This window comes from Myotis davidii, unplaced genomic scaffold (genome assembly GCF_000327345.1).
Source record: "Myotis davidii unplaced genomic scaffold, ASM32734v1 scaffold269, whole genome shotgun sequence".
NCBI lineage: Eukaryota > Metazoa > Chordata > Mammalia > Chiroptera > Vespertilionidae > Myotis > Myotis davidii.
Genome location: NW_006383008.1, coordinates 2,781,487 through 2,802,189, shown reverse-complemented (window position 1 = coordinate 2,802,189; position 20,703 = coordinate 2,781,487).

Genomic DNA, 20,703 nt, shown 5'->3' with positions numbered 1-20,703 from the left:
AATGTGCCAAGTCCTAGGAATCAGCCAGCTTCTGCCGTTTTCTCTCTGATCTCACATCAACTCCCCCTAGAACTGGCTCCCCAGCTGGCTAACCTAGTAATCTATTAATGCTGAAGTGCGGCAGGACTACATGCTGGACACTTGGCTTGTTCCCCTAGCGATCTCACTGAGTTCCGTGTCTTTAAAATACCATCAATATGGTCACACCTCAAGTTGTATAACTACAGTCCAGAGCTCTATCCAAACTCTTCTATTTATATACCCGACAGGCGGCTTAACATCTCTACTTGGATGTCTAATAGACCTGTAAAAACTTTAAATCTCTAAAAATGAACTCCGTGTTTTTTCTGACAAATCTGCACCACTTGCTGATTTTAACATCTCAGTTAATGGCAAATGGTAATAATAATTAAAAGAAAATCAAAATTTGAATGCCTTAATTGGTTCTTTTCTTTCTCTTATACCACACATTTGCTATGTGAGGAAATCATGCCAGTTCTATCTTCATAATATATATATACAACCCAACACATCCATTAATACTACACTGGTTTGGGTCAATGTCATATTTGACCTGGGAAACTGCAATTATTTCACAATTGATTTATTTTTTTCAGCCTATGCCCTCCCTAGTTACTACAATCTCTTCTCAGTACACTGGCCAGAATGATCTATTTGAAATGTAAGCCAGATAATGTCATTCAACTACTTGATATCCTGTGATAGCTCAACATTTTGCTCAGAATGAGTTATTAAAATCCAATTTAATTGACTATTTTCTGTGACCATCTTATATATCAAAATCTCACTCAATCTACATCAGTCACACTGAATTCTTACTTTTTCTTAAACCCTGAAAAGAATAGTTTCATCTTGCTGTGCTTCCTTTACGTGGAATACTGTCTCCCTCCCTGTGACTTTTAAATCCTTCTTTATCATCATGTCCATGAAGCCTACCATGACCTCTCACTGTAAAACTACACTCTCTTCCCATTCCCGCCCACAGCGCCTGTTCTCCTTTATTCTGGTCTACTTTGTGTGTTTTTTAATCCTCCTAATATACATTACAGTTTACTTCTGATACTTGCTATGTATTTTCTACTATACTGCTAGAATGTAAGCTCCTTGATGGCAATGAAATGTGTTTGTTTTGGTTGCTAACTAATATTAGTCATTTTTCACCAATCAGCATATTTTTATATACAGCATTCTAACCAGCTAGATTTCCTTCTCTCCCTGAAACTGAATTTGCTTACGAGTGCACATTCAACTGACCCAATTAATAGGACCAATTACCTCTTGAGAATCTTGGCTGGACTGGACTTTCTCATAACCCACTGACCCCCAAATGTTCACTCCACTTCTGAACACATCCAGGTGTCATTAAGAGTAGTAAGGAAGTTTGGATATCTAAAGTCTTTAATTATATCATTACATTTTTTAATGTGTGACTGCCTTTTTGGTAATGGTGTATGTTTTCAACATGCAGTTGTATTTTATGTTAATTTCATACTTAGAATTTTATAGTGATATTCATTACTCGTATAAAAAAGTTTTATTCTTGAAGCTTTTAACTGTAATATCTTTATTTTTAATAGCATATTTATTTTTTGACAAAATGTTTAAAAAATTAATGATGAACTCAGGCTGCCTATACAAAGAGGTAGTTAATGAAATGTGTAGCAGCTGAAAATCATATCTGATTCCAGAGTACACTAATGATGCACTTAAAAAAAAGTGTTCCTTGAAAATGTGGAGTTTCAAAAGACAGTTCAGCTTACAATATTGCATAAACCTACCTGGCAGGTAGAATTTCCACAGAATTGGAAAATTCAGAATCTCTAACAAGGCACTAATTTTAGTATTTAAGTGTGAAAAATATGTTTATGGTTTACTAAGAATTAGAAGCCTTATCTATTTATATAAAAACCCTGGATGTAACACCCGACACGTCTGAGGCTTGACCAACCAGAAGGAAGTCAATCCTGCAGAGGTTGCCTTGGCAATGTCTGCACCCTCCCTGAGCTGTTTTCCTGGAGGGCAAGGTTTGAGGCAGGAACCGGCCCTCAGAGCATCGAGGCATGTCTTTATAAAGTTTTAATACATTATATTAGAGGTTGTGGTGATACTGTTTTACCCACAGCATCTACAGGAATTGCTGCAAATTTACTTCTCGGTGGAAGCACCTTTCATTCCCAATATAAATTACTAATTCCATTAAATGGAACTTCAATTTCTAGACTCAATATAAACAGTGAAGTTGCGTAAACTATTAAAAAGGCCCAACTTTTCATTATTGATGAATGCACCATAGCATCCAGTCATGCTATAAATGCCATAGACAGATTACTAAGAGAAATTATGAATTTGAATGTTGTATTTGGTGGGAAAGTTCTCCTTCTTGGAGGGGATTTTCGACAATGTCTCAGTATTGTATAGCATGCTATGCAATCAGCCATAGTACAAACTAGTTTAAAGTACTGTAATGTTTGGGGATGTTTCAGAAAGTTGTCTCTTACAACAAATATGAGATCAGAGGATTCTGCTTATAGTGATGGTTAGAAAAACATGGAGATGGCAAACTTGATAGCAGTTTTCATTTAGGAATGGATATTATTGAAATCCCCTGTGAAATGATTTATAATGGGTCTTTGTAATGGTACCAGATTTATTATTAAAATATTACAATCTAACATTATTGATGCTTAAGTATTAATAGGATATACAGAGGGAGAGGTTGTTCTGATTCCAAGAATTGATTTGTTCCCGTCTGACACTGGCCTCGCATTTGAATTAATTCAACGACAGTTTCCTATGGTGCCAGTATTTCTGGTGACTATTAATAAATCACAAGGACAACTCTAGACAGAGTAGGAATATTCCTACCTGAACCCGTTTTCCCACATGGTCAGCTATATGTTGCTTTCTCTCGAGTTCGAAGAGCATGTGACACTAAAGTTCTAAATACTTCATCACAAGGGAAATTAGTCAAGCACTCTGAAAGTGTTTTCACTCTTAATGTGGTGTACAGGGAGATGTTAGAATAAGTTTAATCACTTTATCAGTCATTGTTTGCATCACTGTTGTTTTCATATCATGTTTTTGTCGTTTTTATATCATGCCTCTGTTGTTGTTATATCATTTTGCTACTGTTTATTTATTAATAAATTCATATATTATTTTCATATACATTTTACTGATTTCTTTTCATCTCTCACCTAGAAAAAAGGCAAATTGCAATATTAAAGTATTTCCTCTAATTAATTCCCTTTTAATGTGCATGAATTTCATGCACCAGGCCACTAGTCCTAATATATAAAAGTCCAAGGTTTGTAACGACTGATCACGACTGAAGGCTGACCAACCCAGCAGTCTTTCAGTCAGTGCTGGGTTGCCGCAACCCAGCACTGCCTGCCCAGCGGGCTGAGATCCAGAGAGAGAGGCAGGTGGCAGCTATTGACCAGGACTTGCCTCTGTCTTTCTCTCCCTCTTTCTTTATGGGCTTCACCAGCAATAGGACTTTCTTTCTCTCCCAGCTTCCCTGGGGGCTGCTTTTCAGGCCCAGAGATGCTGACTGGCATAGGAACTGACCAATTAGAACCAAATCTGGGTCTGTGAAGAACCAATGGCTATCTAGGAGGCGGAGCTTTTGACACTTAGTGGCGTAGGAACCGACCAATCAGAACCAAATTGGCCAGAGAGGCGGGCCGTTGGAGGCAAGATCAGGCCTGCAGGGGAGGGTAGTTGGGGACAATTAGATTGGCATAGGAGGGCAGTTAGGGGCGATTAGGCAGGCAGGCAGAAGCAATTAGAGGCAATCAGGCAGGCAGGCGAGCAGTTTGGAGCCAGCGTTCCCAGATTGTGAGAGGGATGTCGGACATCACCCAAGGGGTCCCCAATTGGAGATGGTGCAGGCTGGGCTTTCATAAAATGAAAGGCTATACAATTGTATCCCTGAACTATAAGAAGTAAATAAGGAATTGTGTTTGAAGTCAATCTGTGGCCCATTTACAAGGAACCTAAAAATATGATAATGTTATGGTGCAACAGGTACCAACTTCTTCCTACTGATATGTCACTGGATGTCAGTCACACCATAACAAATCACATTAGCTGGCATAAATGAAAAGATAGGCTGCATGTTTGTTCATATTTTCCTCTTCTAACTGTAACTACACCCCTTCAACTTATGTCAGAATTTGAGTCCTCTGTAACAACCTAGCAGTTGAGAACTAAGGCTATAGAATTTGGGGGAAGAAAACATAAAAGTGGACAGATGAGAGTAACTTTATATCCCTTACCTACTCTGATGGGAAATATAGCCCAATTAAATAGGAAGAGAGAAACAGTCCCATTCTACAGGGGAGGGACTATATTTGAAAATAGTACATGGTCCAGGGTTGCTGAACTGGAAATAAGTGGAGCCATGACATGGAACTGACATCCAATTCTCTTGACTTACAATCCAAGGCTCTCTCTACTCTGCCACAAAATTTGAAGGTTAGACTAAATCATTTCTCAAGTCTCCCTGTGCTGAAAAGCCATGTTTCTCTCATTCTCATCATGGAGATATGAAGGAGGCCATTGTTTTAAAGGATTGGTAAATATTGATACTGGCATAAAGAGGAGGGCATTTCACATGTTTATATGACCCAAATCACGTAGTTTCTACTAAAAGAGAGTTTTTTGGAATTCTATATCTATCACACCCGCCATTTAATCATATATTCTTTGCATCTACAGATACAACTAGATGCAACTAAATAAAAAAAGTTTCATTCATTTTGCTTCTCTTTTGGAGTTACTAAATCTAAAGGACAGATACGTTTTAAGGAATCATAAAAATATGTCAAACAATTTCTGAATGATAGCCCAATTAATTGTTTTAGTAGGATATTCAGTGATGATTGAACTTATCCTGTCCCTTGAGACTGATTTTCTTTCTTCAGTAGGCTAACTATCATAAATGTGTATCACTAGCTAAAGGGGGAATGAGAATAAAATCAAGGTCACACAAAAGAAATTTGTGCTCATGTTTTTCCAAAATATCCACCTATTTTGAAAAAGAAATCAAGGTAAGGGTGAATCCATTATCTATGCTCCCAAAATGATACTAATATTTTCTGAGTGATATATTTGTAGAAGCAATGAAACCTTAAAGCTCAGATAATTGAATTCACCATATTATAAATAAATAACAAAAAAACAACAACAACTGGTCAGTGAGTTTTTCGTTTTCTGATTCCCAGATGAATTTTCATTATAGATTATCATTGTGATTGCTATTCTTAACATGGGAAAATAATACTTAAATATTCAGGGTTATTCATTTGCCAAGTAACTATAATATACTCCTTCTTAAGAAAACTTATCAACAACATTGGAAATATTATACCCCTTTGAGCTTATTAAGAAATCTACAGCTCAGTCAGTTGACTTACAACTACGGGGATACAAAAAGACAATTAAGCACCATGAATTTTTCATTTTTTTCCTCTGGAACGTGCTCACTTAATGAAAATATTTAACTTAGTTAAAAAGCTAAACAAATGAAAACAAAATAAAAAATCTTCATGGCAATAAGTTAAATAAGCATGTACTTTCTTTGAACCCAAGCAGAATGTTGTATTCATTGTATCAGAGTTCTAAGTATGTGCCAACTGCATGAGGGTAGCACTAGACTATTCCATGGCTATTAGCCAAACACTGTACAACTTAATGTACACACGCCTGCTTTATGTTTCCAAGATTGAGTTCAAATGAGGTTGAGGTTTTATTTGGATTCGATATTTTCAAATCTTTATTTCTAGCAATATTAAATACTCTTTCCATTTTATATTTTAAATTCTTAATTGCTTTTAGCATCCCCACATGTCAAAAGAAAGTTAATGTGTCCCCACTGTATTTCTAGGATTTTTTAATCTATTAAAACTCAATAAAACTCAAAATGGTTTTGGTTAAGTAATCTTGTAATAATATTTATGATAATAAATTTGATGGAAAAGTGTATATATAGATATATATATATATATCTCACAATTTTGTACACTCCAAAGCATTTCTCAGGAAATAGATTGTTTATTTAAAATATACTAGTAATTAAAAAATATCATTATTAGGATGCAGCCTCCCATACAGTAAACACTCAACAAAATATTAACTAGTGTATTTGCATTTCCAAACAGCCAACTTTCCAAACCCATTAGTTTATTAGGAATTATATCCAATAGATTTCAGTTTCATTTTCCTCATTTCCTATGATTACTGTAAAAGGTAGAGTTAAAGAGACACAAAAATCTTAGGTTCACTAAAAGGTTTAGAAGTTTCATTATGTAGACAATTGACAGATATTGCCTATTCCCAAATAATTTTTGACACTACCCAGTCAGATTAATAGTTTCAGCTTTCAGTTTCTTTCATCTTATGGCTAGTAGTATAGCTAGTGTTTGTTTCCTTAGTATTATTTAACCTTTCTGAGATCAACGTGTATATGTTATATCTTTGCCTACCTCAAAATGCAGTACAACTTTGATAGAATTTTTGGCATGCAAAATAATGTGTTTCATTCAATGTTATTTTTTAAGATATGCTTTTTACTGATTTTAGACAGAGAGGAAGGGAGAAGATGAGAGAGATAGAAACATCAATGAGAGAGAAACATTGATTGGCTCCCCAGTGGGAATGGAGCCTGAAACCTAGGATGGGCCCGACCCAGAATCAAACCATATGCCTCTTGGTGCGTGGGACGATATTCAACACACTGAGTCACATGGCCAGGCTCACTTAGTGGCTTTTAAATGAAACTATAAAACTAATTGTTTTCTGAATAGCATATTGGTATAGACGTGTTCAGTTTGTTTTGTTTGTTCTTTCCTTCAGAGTGACAAAATATCCTGCAGCACATACAAATATTAGCTAGCAAAGTGTTGTTCTGGGCTTTGGGTATAAATAGGGATCTTAGTATCTTTGGGTGTTTTTATTTAATTAGCAATAGCAACTGCCATTTCATAAGTGCCTTCAATATAAAGTGTCCTTCCTCAGTGAAGTGGCTAAGCTGGTTATAGTGCACAATTTCAAATCCTACCAGTCATAATACCAAATGTAAACATCAGATAAAATAATAAAAAAAAACAAGTCCTTAACAGAAGTTTAGAAAACAAACACAAGTTCTATTTAGGTCCTTTGCACATTTTTTAATTGAATTGTTTGTCTTCCTTTTGTTAAATTGTATGAGTTCCTTAAATAGTTTGCATATTAACCCCTTATCAGATGTATCATTGGCAAATACGTTCTTCTATTTCATTATGTTAGTGATTTTGTTTGCTGTGCAGAAGCTTTTTATTTTGGTGTACTTCTACTTGTTTATTTTCTTCTTTGTTTTCCTTGCCCCAGGAGATGTATTGGCAAACATATTGCTACAAGGGGTGTCTGAGATTTTGGTGCTTATGTTTTCTTCTAGGATTTTTATGGTTTCATGACTTACATTTAAGTTTTTTATCCATTTTGAGTTTATTCTTATGTATGGTATAAGTTGGTGGTCTAGTTTCATTTTTTTTAATGTACCTCTACAATTTTCCCAACACCATTTATTGAAGAGACTGTCTACTACACTGTATGCTCTTGCCTCCTTTTGTCAAATATTAATTGAGCATAATGCTTGAGTCAATTTCTGGGGTCTCTTTTCTGTTCCATTGATTATATGTTCATTGTTGTGCCAGCACCTGGCTGCTTTGAGTACAGTGGCTTTGTAGTATAACTTGATAGCTGGTATTGTGATCCCACCATTTGACCCAGTGATCCCACTTCTAGAATTATATTGTAAGAAATCCAAGTATGAATGGTTATATTCATAATAGCACAATTTATAATGGCTAAAATCTAGAAACAGCCTAAGTGCTCATCAGTAGATGAGTGGATAAAAAAAGCTGTAGTACATTTACACCATGGAATACTATGCAGCAGTAAGAAGAAAGAAGGATCTCTTACCTTTGAGACAGCATGGAGTGACCTGGAAAGTATTATGCTAATTGAAATAAGCCAGTCAGAGAAAGACAAATATAACATGATCTCACTCATACGTGGAATCTAATGAAAAAAATAAACTGATGAACAAAATGAATGCAGAGATATAGAAGCATGGTACAGACTGACTAATCAGAGGGAAATAGGGGGTGTGAGGATGGGAGAGTAGAGATCTATCAGGAAATTATATAAATTTTTGCATAGCATATGGGCATACAGATGTATCCCTTTTTCCCCCATCTGCAGACAGTGGTGTGGAGAAGGCCTGAGGCAGGGGGTAGGGTAGGCTAGAAGGAGTCAATGGGGGAAAAAAAGGTACATCTGTATAACTTTCAACAATAAAGTTAAATTAAAAAGAAAATAAACACAAGAAAAAATACTTAAACTACCAACTATCAAAACTGGAGACATCAGTTTAGAGCTAGTACCACCCATGCGCAAAGGGGCCATGAGCAAAGGATGTCAAAAGCAAATTTAGTGGTTGGGAACAGGTCTTTAATTATCAAGGACAAAAGGCAGAGCCTTGAAGGAAATTAGAGTTAGTATACTATAATTGAGCTTCTGTACAAAAAACAGATCCTTGAAAAATTTCTCAATAATTAGAAAGATGGTTAAACAGTCTTCATCTTTCAACCTACAGAAGCCACTCAAGACCAGTTCTTGCAGGGAAGGCTGGGGTTGAGGATTAAAGACCATAGAACTATATCATGAGCTGAGGTCATGTTTAAATTCATACTCCTAACAAAATATAAGAACCAAATAAAAAAGATAATATTAATTTAGATAATATTTAAACACCTATTATTATTAAATAATACTATTAGAAAATTATCAGTATGGTCCCATTAAAAGCATACAATCCAACACCCCCAGATTCTCTCTCTTCCGCTGACAGACACACATAAAACAAACTGGGGGAAAGTCCACAATAAAAAAGTATATACCACCTGAGGAAACACCAATTGATTATTCAATTAGATGTTTTATCTTTTGAATGTTCACCACTTAATTTGCTTCTTGTAATCAAAACTCCTCAAGGATTGTCCTTAATGGTGGACAAATTTAAATAAATTAAATGAGGTAAATGTAATCATCCCTCTAGTATTGTTATCAATACCAAAGACTAAAGAATTTAAAAGGATTTTTACAATCAGAACATGACTATATTTGAAACACTGTAGTTTTTAACTAAATAAACAATCCTTTGAAATTTATCTTCTCTAGTGAAATGATGGCATTAAGAATATGTGTATTTAGATTATACATATAAGTGGATTTAGCATAATGCTTTCCAGGTTCATCCATGTTGTTGCAAATGGCAGGATTTCTTTATTTTTTAAAGCTGAATAATATTTCATTATGTATACATTATATATAAGTTTTTTCTTTATCCATTCATCTATCAATGGATACTTAGGTTATTTCTATACCTTGGCTATTGTGAATAGTGCTTTAATAAATATGGGACTAGCGATATCTCTTTGAGACAATGGTTTCATTTCATTTAGATATATACACAGAAGTGGGATTTTTGGTCATATACTAGTATTTTAAATTTCTTGAGAAACCTCCGTAAGTTTTCCATAATGGCTGTACCAGTTTACATTCCCAACAACAGTGGAGAAAGGCTTACTTTTCTCCACATTCTCTGAAGCATTTGTTTATCTCTTTCCTTTGTGATAATAGAGTGCCTAACAGGTATGAAAAGGTGTGAATACAGATCTCATTGTGGATTTGATTTGCATTTCCATGATGATTGTGTTGTGGAGCACCTTTTCATATACCTACTGGACATTTGTGTCTTCTTTGGAAAAATGCCTGTCTAGGCCCTTTGCCTATATTTTAATTGTTGTTTTTGTTTTGTTTCTTTCAATTGAGTTGTAAGAGTTATATATCTGTATTTATCCTGGCAATGCTACCATTGTTCCATGTACTTTGGAATCCTTTTTTACAATTGACTTCAGAAAATCCACCACCTTACTTTAGAATATCTATTATATAATGACTAGAGGACCAGTGCACGAAATTCATGCACAGGTAGGGACCCTAAGCCTGGCCGGTGATCAGGGCCGATCAGGTTCCTGCCTCCCTGCTCCCCACTTGCTCCTTCCTCCACCTCCCCGCTTCTCCACCTCCTCCTTCCCTCTCTCCCTCAGCCCCTACCCCCTCTCACTGCCGCTTGTTGCCTGCCATTTTCTGCACCGCCCCCTGGTGGTCAGCGCAAACTCCCAGTCACCCCGTCAAACTCTGGAGGGGACACTTTGCATATTAGCCTTTTATAAATATATAAAAGGACAAGATTTATTGTTCAATGCCTTCTTATTTTATTCAGCTTAGGGTTTTTATTGTTGATGTTGTTTACTTGTTTCCCCTCCATATCTGCTTAGCATTATTTGTGTCTATTTTAGAGTTGGTTATTTTTATTAAAGCCACAACATTCAGCATATCAGGAAGATAATGTATTTGCTATGATTTAAATTAAGAATCTCCTTCAAATCAATTGTAAGTCTGTCTCAGTCTCATTTGTATGTTTTCTGCCTACTCAAGGGCAACATGTGAAGCAAGGCAACATCATGCGTGTAATTGACTGATTGCTGTTAATTTGAAATGTGTGAATTTGAGAACTGCCTTTATATATATTCATTAACATACCATCCTTCACTCCCAATGTTCAAGCTGCTGGCACATCACTAATAGGATATTTGCTCTGTGTTGTTTTTAGTGGTCATGATGAATTTGGGATCATCTATTCCACACACTGCTGTCTAGATTTTCCTGTGACTAATGAGCTATCTCTCTCATGGCAATTTTAGATGTTATCGTCCATCTTAATGGAAGAAAAAAAAACGAAAACAAAATATATAATGTTGCCTTCATTTACTAGAGCCAGATAAACATGAATTTATTATAAACTGTCAGTGGAGGGGAGCATGCCTCCTCTCCTCCTGCTGCTAGTGGGAGTTGGGTTCTTGTGGTACTGCTGGAAGAAGCATTTTTGGAGGCCCCCACAGGAGGATGAGGTATAGTAGAAAGCTTTATTTCCTTGGAATTACACCCCTGGGCTTCCAAAGTCCCATTTCCCTTGGTCCTGTCATAGAAGTGTTGCTGGGATTCAGTAGAGCTAAAGTCAGAGCCAGTGTCCAGAGTTTTCTTTTCATCTTGAGGCCCGGTCCAGTTGAAACATCAGGCTAGATTAGCTTGTGTTTCCCACTGCAATCCATCAGTCCATTGTATGTGGGGTCTGCGCGGCCGTAGGCCATAGGAGTAACACCAGGAATCCAAGAGCCAGCCAGGACCACACTCGCTACAGGAGTCCCAAAAGCACAAGTGAGTGAGCGTCTTTATTTAGGGGACTATGTATTCCAAACCTTCGCACACTTTCAGTGGCCACACCCATTCTGGCTAACCATCGCTGTGTCTAGGTTAGCCAGTTAGCCATACTGATCTGTGTCTAGGAGGGCTCTCCCCTGGATTCTGTCTGTTCCCAGGTGTGATTAACAGGCAAGTATCTTCCCTACATCACCCCAACTTTACTGTGCATGTGTTTATCTTTTCTATGTGGTTCCATCCCCCAGTGTTTTGCAGGGAACATGCCTATAATACCTGGTCTTCCCTTTGCTCTTTCCCATTATTAACTAGTTAATTACAATGGTATCAAAACTGTTACCTAATCAAAAAGTTAGGAATTCTCTGCATAACTTTTTAGCAAAGAAAAAAATTCAATTCATATATACTTTACTGGCATTCTATACATACTATCAGTCTTACACAAAGTAACATGTAATTCATTATGTCAAATTTAAATGCCAATACAATGAGGGCTAATGTAGAAAAAATGTTAGTTTCACAAAATGTAATTTTTTTTTGTACTGGTTATAAAGCTCTTGTCTCAGCTTCAATACTCTTATCTCTCATTCTTCCACACCTTTTTTTGTATGTTGGGGCTTCAATTTCCTTTTATCAAGAGAAATATATGAGAGAGAATGTATGAAGGAAAAGAGGCTATGGGACTTTCTCTTGTCCTTGTGCGTGTTGGCCTTCCCAGCACAGGACTGTCCTTTACCCCCACACCTGTTCACTGCAGTCCCCTGTGCTTTGGGTTCTCCAAAAACCAGTTTCAGTCAACTCTCATGGGCAGATAGAACCCGCTGCCTGAGGACCAGATACTGATCTGTGTCTAGGAGGGCTCCCCCCTAGATTCTAATACCTCCTTTACTTCTCCAACTGAATGGATAGTTTTTCCTTCTCAATTATCACTACTTTATTCTTTCAATATTTCTCTTTTTAAACCCCTAAACACCTTTTAAACCAATCTTCTATAAAATAGTAAATCCTGTCTGTTTACATAGATAATAATGAGTTTCTATTTTCCTGATCTTTCTGATGGACTATCATAAAAGAAAGTTACTTTTCTGGAGATTAGATAATTCCAATAGAAAAAAAAATGAGTAGAGGTTTTCAATCTACAGTCTACCCTTGAAATATGAACCAAAGTTAGCTGTATTGTCTGTTTATACCAATTACTTTCTTCTTTTGTTACAAGATTTAAAAATATATATATATTTGAGACATATATAAAGTCTGAGAGCTTAAATGACTATGGTGGGCATCTGTTTTTGGTTTTGACGTTGTTATTCTTTTTGGTCTGATCTTTGATCTTTGTGCAAATTAAAAATATGGCTTAACTTCTCTTTATTGATACACAGAGAAATTACTAGTGTCCCACTAACTTTATTCATTTGTTTATACATTCTTTCAACAGATATTTATTGAATTTGTTCCATATGCTAGGCCCTGTGGTATATATTAGGGAAGAAGAGTTAAAAGGAAATCTGTCATCAAGGAGTTTTCATTTTAGTAGGAGAAATGGACAGCTACAACCATCCGATGCAGCATGCTAAAATCTATATCTTTATTGTAATGACAGGCAAGGGATGCTACAGGGATATACATTAATGGCATCTAGTCAGCCTAAGAAGAAAAGATTGTATAAGAATATGTACAAAATATGATTAAAATAATAAAAGGTCATCTCGATCTATTTTCCCCATTGTGATGCCAAGTGACTTAGAATAATTCATCCTTTGATTAAAAAGGATTCAAGAATTAACAATAATTTACACATTATAAATGCAGTACTAACTAACTTTTCCCCTAAAGTTTTACTAAGCTTGTGACCCTTTAATATAACTTTTTTTGGCAACCAGTAGTAATTCTTCATGTATGTAAAACAACTGATAGCCAATTGGGGATATATATATATATGAATAAGATTTTATATTTAAAATGTTGAAAGATGTGGTAAGTAGTCACAACTCAGTTATGTATAATATGGGAGATTTGTTTTTTCTTGTTCTAATAACAGCTACCAACATTATTTTATTGAGTGTCAAAAGCATGGAGCAGTGGGAAATTTGCTAATAATAAAATCTTGCCAATAATAATATCCCAGTTTAACCCAATAATCATTCAAATATTTCTAGTTTAAAACAGTTTTAAATGTTAAAGTTTGTAATAATTTTTGTTCTTGTTAAAAGTTGCCTTTACTGTAATCCTTGCTCCTCCCACTAAGCATTCTGAGTGGGCTTAGAGGGTGCCCTCTAAACCCATGAATCATCCTAATCAATATTTACTATGTTTGATCTTTGATAACAAGCACATACTAATGCAGATTTGATTTTCTCTATTTCTAGTTGATGGGCCAAATTATGATCTCAAATGTAAGCTAGACATATTTTTTTATGATGATACTGAGCAAAATGGTGACTTCTGGTGACTCATATAAATAAACTTATCTAATACACATACCATATTAATTCTAAAAGAATTTGTAACTCTTGTCAGCAAGCATTTTACTTTGATACTGCACTTCTCCTAGATAGCTCAGGAAGCCTCCTATGTATAGTTTAACTTATGATAGCAATAATACATATTTTTGTGGCTAAAAAGTGAAGACCACATGGATTAAAAGACTAATGCTTTATTATCCTGAATTACACATTTGTTCTACCTTGCTTTACCCTCATACACAAATTTACAGGTGGAGAAGAATATAATTTTGTCTTTAATAAAATCTAGGAGCACTTCAGAATGTAGACTATTACTAGCTAATTACCAGATTCTACTCTGGGACTCAAATTTTATCTTTTATATCTTAGAAAGGTGAGACTTTTGAAAGGCTTATAGTTTATTTCTTACTACCTGTAAATTAAATGTGGAAAAATCCTACTCTACCCATATATAAGTGCTTTCTATAATATGACAGTTTAGAAAACTGCTTCATAAAGTGAGATTTTACAATATACTACTTTCTTTGATAACTTTTATGCCATTTTCCAAATTTGTTTAGCCTTGCACCTTTATTCTTACAAAGCTGTTGCACAAAGATATCCCTTGTATAAATCTAAATAATGAATATAAATTCATATAGGCAACTTCAAAACAACTTTCTTTTAAAAGTTACAGGATTTCTCTGCATAATCTCCCCAAACCGTCTAGCACTATTGCCAAGTTATTCTGCAAATAAGAGGAAAATAGTTTTTAAGTATTCACAATAATGAAACAATCCATGACACACTATAATGATTTAAATTGTTTAAATCTATATGCATGCTCACTCTTCTACTCTTTAGTGAGTATATATTTTTTTGTTTCTTCTGCTAATAGCTCATTAGAAAGAAGTACAAAGTTAATTTTTAATTTGAAATTACTTATCTCTTTTATAATACTTGAAGTGATAACATATATCCACATGCCCACAAGACCAATAAGTAAAATCACTACAGTAGGAAGACTCTAGAATACACCAACTTCTGTCTTTATAAAAGCTGATATCAGGATAAAGAACTGAACAGGTAATGAGCCAACAAAATAAACCTTCCTCATAGACCTTGCCTCAACAAGTCAATTCCCTTCACACTCTGATCCATTGAAATTAAAATTAGCAAGTGGAGTATTGAAGAAACTCCCCAGGAAAGCGTTGGTATGAAAACATCAAATTGTATACTTTAATTAGACTATAATTTTTCTTTGAGGGGGAATACTGCCATCTTTGCCAAAGAAGAAAGCATTTTGTATGCCAAAGTTAATATGACAATCCTGAAATTTGAACTTCTCCATTTGGTGGAAAGCTTGCAGGAAGTGACAGACTCAAACATCTTGCTGCTTAACTTCGATATGTCTATAATATTTGGGCAAAATTCTCATTATTTCTTTTATGAATTTGAAAAAGCACTTATTTATTTTTATGTTTTGGAAGTTGAAATGTGTTCCTGAATGTGAGAAATCCCTTTTTCTTCACCATATGCCATCTTGTCTTTTTGACACTCTGAGCCTGGAAATATCTCAAGTGTGCAGACTTCTTATTTCCAAAATATCTACTGCCAAGAAGGGAAGTGGGTATCTGAAACTGAGCCATAGACCTTGGCAGATTTTGAATTCAGAATAAAACTTTTGCTTTAAAATTGTGCTCAAAAGTTGAAAGGGATTTTTTAATGTCTAATTTGTGTTCTACTGCTATTATAGGATTGAGTAGAAATGATTACAACCAACTTTAAAAGGCTTCCCCTCCCTTCCCTACTTGGGCAGTTTTAAAGGATTAAGAACTGGATTAAAGTTTCTGGTTGTGGGTTTAATCTCTAGTTGGGGGTGGGGGTGTGCAGGAGGCAGCCAATCAATGATTTTCTCTCATCATTGATGTTTCTCTCTCTTGCTCTCCCTTTGTCTCTGAAATCAATAAAAAAATATTATTTTTAAAAAGTAAAAACGTGAAAGTAACCTAAATATCTATAGGGAACTTGTCAATGCTCTCTGAATGGCACTATTCAAATGTGAGAGGTGTATGTCTCTTATTTAAAAATGTTTATTTACTCAGTGGGAAATACTCTTCTACAATGTATACATATATGAAATAATTATGTTGTATACTTTAAATAGCTCACATTTACAATTTTATTTGTCAATTATACCTCAATTAGTTGAAAAAATAGAATAACATAGTAACATAAATAAAATAAAATGTTGAAATTAATCAAATAAAGGTGAACATAACTATTTACACATGATAGAAACTAAGTTCAGGGAGATGGAGGAAGGGAGCCTGACGGAGCTGTTACTACATGAAAAAGTGACAAACAGGTGCCACATTGCTAGCTTTGAAGATGGAGAAAGGAAGCCATGAGCAAAGGAATCTTGGTGATCTCTAGAAGCTGGTAAAGGCAGGGACATCCTTTCTGCCCCGGAGATAGCAGAAAGGAACACAGCTTCCACCTGCTGACACCTTTATGTTGGTCCAATGAGAGCTGTGTCAGGCTCAGACCTCCAGAATTGTAATATTAAAATTCATGCTGTTTGAAGCAACTTAGCTTGTGGTAATTAGATATGGCAGCAAATTGGAAATACAAATTATGTCTAAATGGACAGAGCTGAAGTATAAACAGTTGCTTTTAACATAAATGAAAGATGTTGAGAGAGAGAGAGAGAGAGAGAGAGAGAGAGCAAGACAAGTAGAAGTGAATTCCAGCTAGCTTAGACAAATAAAAAGGAATATTTTTAAGAGAACAAGTCAGGAGTCCATTGGAAGAAGTACAACCTAGCTCATCAAGCACATGACCAAAAGCCAAAAACTAGAAAGACATCAAGCACAAAGTTCCTTTTTTATTTCTGTCTCCCTGCTTTCCTATACAGTCCTCCCTTGGTGCTTGGGGAGGATCAATAATCCTCATAATTATGGTAAACAATATAAAACTCAAAATAATAAAATTTCAAGTATCTCTGAAGTCTATTTGAGGGGAAAGAGAAATAGAAGTGCATAGAGCAAAATTCAAGAACATCTCTAATAAACCATATCAATTATATTTAAATCTCCAAAAACCACTTAGGCTCCATTTCTACCCATAAACTCTGAAATCTTTGAGTACATATACCAATTCACATATATCGTTTACTTTCACTATGGTCAAATCAAAGGTATTACCTTTAACTTTCATTTATAACTTTATTTTACATAAGGTAAAAATAGCCCTATAAGTTAAAAAACAAAAACAAAAAACACTTCATTTTGTAAAGCAAGCTTAGCTCTGTGCTTATCTATTAGTGATAAGAACAGTTATTAGATATGAAACAGTGGAAATGATGATACCAGTTTATGCTCAAAGAGAGGGAAGACATAAAATATTTTCCTGTATAACAGGGTACCTCAGAATGAACCCATAAGGTACTCTGTTGTGCAGGAAAAAATATGTTTTTCTCTGTTTTTAGTTCTAACCTCTCTTAGGCAGCCTCAAAAGATTTACCAAACTTCCTAACAACCAGTGTTTTAGTGATAGCTGGTGTATTGAAATATTCTGGTAAACTTTAAGCATCGTTTGGGTAGCCTTAAAATTCCTGTGAAATAATTTTCTGTCCTTTGTCAGTGTAATTCCTTTTCAGTACATACAAACTGTAGCTTGCTCTAATATTTTGTCTGTCAACTTTATTTTTATTATATGATAATGAGACCAGCCTCACTGGTTATACCTCCTCATCTTCATTTAACATATGCCATCATATTGTTGGCCATCTTGATGGAATATTCATTCGGCTTCTTTCCAATCTCAAAAATATCTAACTCTGCACATTAAAATTATATGGTCTAGTTATTCATATGTATTTATTCTCACTTTTGTACCCTATCAGAAACTGCCATTTTATTATACCCAATCTCTTTCTACCTACTCTTGACTATGTTTTGGTTTCTCCTGCCACATATCAAAGAGTCCAAAACAACAAATGGCTTAATATATCAGATCTTTTAAAAATAATCCTATAAGTTAACCCTCCACTCTTTTGCTTCATGCTGTGTTGGCTGGGGCAATGGGATTGCTGGAGGGTCCACGGTGACATTACTTACATGGCTGGCATTTGGTGCTGGCTGCTAGGTGGGAGTTTAGCCAGGGCTGTTGTCTGAATCCTTAGTTCTCAGATTCAAAAGCAGGAGAAATGCACTTTACTCCTCTGAAGGTAAGATTTTATTGAGAAAGAGCACATGGAATGAGAGATTGCTGTGTTGCTCATTGGAAATATAATTGTCCAGGACCTGCTTATTAATTACTGTGGTAGGCCGAATTCTAAGATCACCTTAAAACTCATGACCCCCCAGCGTGTACATGCTCTGTATGACTCCCTCCCCCAAGTGTTGGTGGGACTTGTGATTAAGATGACAGAGCTCCTTCTTTGCTTAGGCTGCATTAAAAGTCCAAGGGAATATGACAGCTATCCCTGCGATTATGTGGTGCCGTATAGCATTGTGCTGTGGCTGGCTGGAGAGGGATTCTCCCTCGGACTCTGCAGAAGTAAGCTGCTCTATTGGGGGAGGACAAACAACTCATGCACACCTCATGGCCGGCTCTAGTAGTGACCTCAGATTGAGACCCAGCAATAAAATGGGGACTCAGTCCTACAACAAAAAGAAACCGAATTCTGCCAACAGTCGGATGACCTTGAAAAAGCACTTCAAGACTCATATGAGATTGTAGGCTAGACCAGTACCTTAATTTCAGCCAGGTAGGACCTAGACCAGAAGGCCCAGCTGATCCATGGAAATACTTGACCAATTTAAGCTGAGATAGAAAATTTGTGTTGTTTTTATACTTCTGAGTGTATACTATTTTTTTTACACAATAATATAAAAGGTATACAATAAATGTATTAATCTGCTCAGATTTTCTAACAAAATGTCATGGACTAGATATAGCTTAAAGAGAAATTCATTTCTCACAGTTCTGGAGGTTACTTGTCCTATCAAGGTTATTAAGAAGTTTAGAGATAGCATATAAATTGCCCATTGGCATAGGGAAGACACTAAATAGTGAATACTATCATTAATATTTTGTCTTCCCTCTCTTTGAGCATAAACTGTTATCATCATTTCCACTGTTTTATATCTAATAATTGTTCTTTTTGCTAAGACCTCTAAAAATACAATCTCAACTTGACTAATACAAAATTATTTATAAACAAAGAAACAAAAAAAAATAGACTTTTTTTTCCCTAATATTATGCTCTGGTAAAAAAACTGAAGTTGCTTAACCAGTACCAATTGATATCTGGTTTGTTTTCAGTGACACTGGCAGCTTTCTTCAGTTAAACTACCATTCGATGTCTCTCTCAAACCAAACTCTGGATTTACTTCTGTCTGTATCCCATTCACAATTCTATCAATTGCAAAAAATGACCTTACTTTAGAAAGGGCAATACCCAAGTCAAACATGAATTTCCACATAAATTACAGTATAAAAACAAATGATCAAATAGTATTCTTTCTTCCTCACCAAGTGGAGATACCATACCTATCCTGAGAAACATGAAGTATTCTGAGGTTTGATCTTATTTAAAGGCATATCTTATTGTGAGAGAAATAAATAGCAGTACCTAATGCCTAAATATGTTTTGCCTCTCATTAACAGAGTCTACCTTTAAGAAAAATTAACCTTTATATTTTAGTAAAAATATATTCTGCTATGAAGAAAAGCAAATATATGAAGGTTAAATTCCATAGGATTCTTAATTCCAAATGATTTTTAATAAGAAAAAAGAAAAGAATATCACCATTATCACACTAAAATACAAGATAACAGAGTACAACCCAGATTTAAAATAACTGGGAAGTCAAATTTTCTTTAATAATAACTTTTATATGATTTAATCACCTAAGTAACTACACCCAGAATAAAGAGACAAATTGATTTTTAAGGTTAATAATATTCCTTTGAAGCTTTATCTTCCAGATAATAGAAAGCACATAACATTGATAATGTTAGCTAATATTCTTTTAAACTCAGGGAAATAAAATATACACGTTGTTATTCATCAAATAATAAAAAAAAGATTAATCTGAGAAACTTTATTGAAGCTCTGTTTGAGAGAGCAGTTAAGATACACAAAATTTGAAAAATAACTTTAATGATTTTTTAACTATAAAAAAGACCAGTGAAAATTGAAAACTTTGGAAGAATTTTATCAAGGTTTTGTACTGTAAAGTTCGGCGAGTTAAGCAAATTAAAGTCATCTACAGTTGAAGTTTTACTTCTCTAGTAAGTTATTAGCATGCAGTCCTTTGTGTGTACTGAAGATTAGTTGGACATCATTCCTCTGATATGGAAATTGAATATCCATGAATATTCTCTCACCTGTTTTCAGACCTTAAGTATAAAAGTTTGGAAGGTGAAGGGTGAGGGAGAAATTGATGAATTTCCTGTATGAATTACTTCTGCTGAATTAAAGTAATCAAGTTATTAATGAGCATGTGATATTAACAAATATTCTATATCATATCAACTTCATAGAAGTATGGATACACTGTTTTTTATGGTATGTTTCACTATGAATTCTGGTAATCATCTTGCCATAATCTGAACAGAATAATTTAAATGATTAATCTTATTTAGAACATGCAACACCCCCCTTGGATATTAATTAGCCTTTTGAGATCAGAGTTTGAATAACATACTTTCAGTTCTCTTTTATATGTTAGAGAACTGATATGTTAACTCAATATTAAGAGAAGCAGTTGTTTACCATGCTGCAATTTATTAGGCAATGATGAAAATATCTCACATAAAAGGGATAGCATAAATTATACCATTGATGATACATTTATTAAGTGATATTTCTATTGATTCATCTCTGCAAGGAAATGTAAAA